This window comes from Salvia hispanica, chromosome 2 (genome assembly GCF_029641045.1).
Source record: "Salvia hispanica isolate PSC_SH4W2 chromosome 2, Shi_PSC_v1, whole genome shotgun sequence".
NCBI classification, from domain to species: Eukaryota; Viridiplantae; Streptophyta; class Magnoliopsida; order Lamiales; family Lamiaceae; genus Salvia; species Salvia hispanica.
This window is the reverse complement of record NC_142693.1, coordinates 57,744,551-57,745,720: the sequence shown is the minus strand read 5'-3', so window position 1 is coordinate 57,745,720 and position 1,170 is coordinate 57,744,551.

The following is a 1,170-nucleotide window of genomic DNA, read 5'->3' as shown; positions in this document are numbered from 1 at the left end:
ACCATTGTTTTTTTATTGTCATGGAGTATGAAAGTCTTTATGCATCTGAATGTCAAAAGTTTAATGTGATGTTTAAAACTCTATATTATAAATCACAATGTAAAATAATTTTCCATCAAATTACAGTTACATACTAGTAAATTATTAAATATATAAAAAAAATAGAGATTCCGGCTTGAACGTGTTAATTCGGAGGGGAAGAATTACCAAGACAATCTTGTCTAATAAAAATAGTACTCCCTCCGTCTCACAAAAGATGTTACACTTCTCTTTTTAGTTTGTCCCACCACATTTTCCTGTTCGGAAAAAGTTCTCTCTCACATGAATATAAAAATTATATTTTCTCTCTCCATTTAACGCACAAAACAAAACCTCCTAAAATCCTATGCCGTCCCACAAATGTGACATCTTTTGTGGCACGGAGGAAGTACTATTTTTTTATTTTGATTGAGACAAATTTATCTATGTGGCTGTGTTTCTGACTTTATGTATGATTGTTGTATTTGCTTTATCGCTTTACAATGTTCTGTCACTGATATATCGATTTATACATGATTTTTCGCCATGATTGTATTCAGATATTCATCTAGCTATTAGCATATTACTACTGCATGGAGAATCCGATGACTATATAACCGTGATGGTCTCATGAAAGAAATTTTAGGAGATTATATATATAGAATTCTAAACTAATTAACTGTCTTAATAACAAATACTAGCATATAGCAAGTTACGAAATTAAACAAGCTAATAAACCTAGCACCACAACATTTTATGCTCGGAAAATGTTTAATTAGTTATTCTGTTTCACCTAGCAAATTCTCCAAAATTTTTGTTAATCGGCGTTTTTTAGTGTTTTACATAAAAATATGTCCCATGTTGTACTTTATAAACAATCTTAATTATCGTGACGTGATTAAAGAATAATCTTGAATTATTTATCAATTATCCTTCTAACATTATTATGGTAGCTGGGTAATGTGACACTAATCCGCTTGCTTTCATAATCAATTTACCTTGTGGACTGGATAAAGGGAGTTCATGACAAATTAATGCCCAAAGCAGGTAAAACTAGCAAGCATGGAGGAGGGAGAATAAGTTGGCTGGTTTGAATATGATGAAAATGCAATTCAAGATAAACACCATTTGCAGCTACAAAATTACGTGATA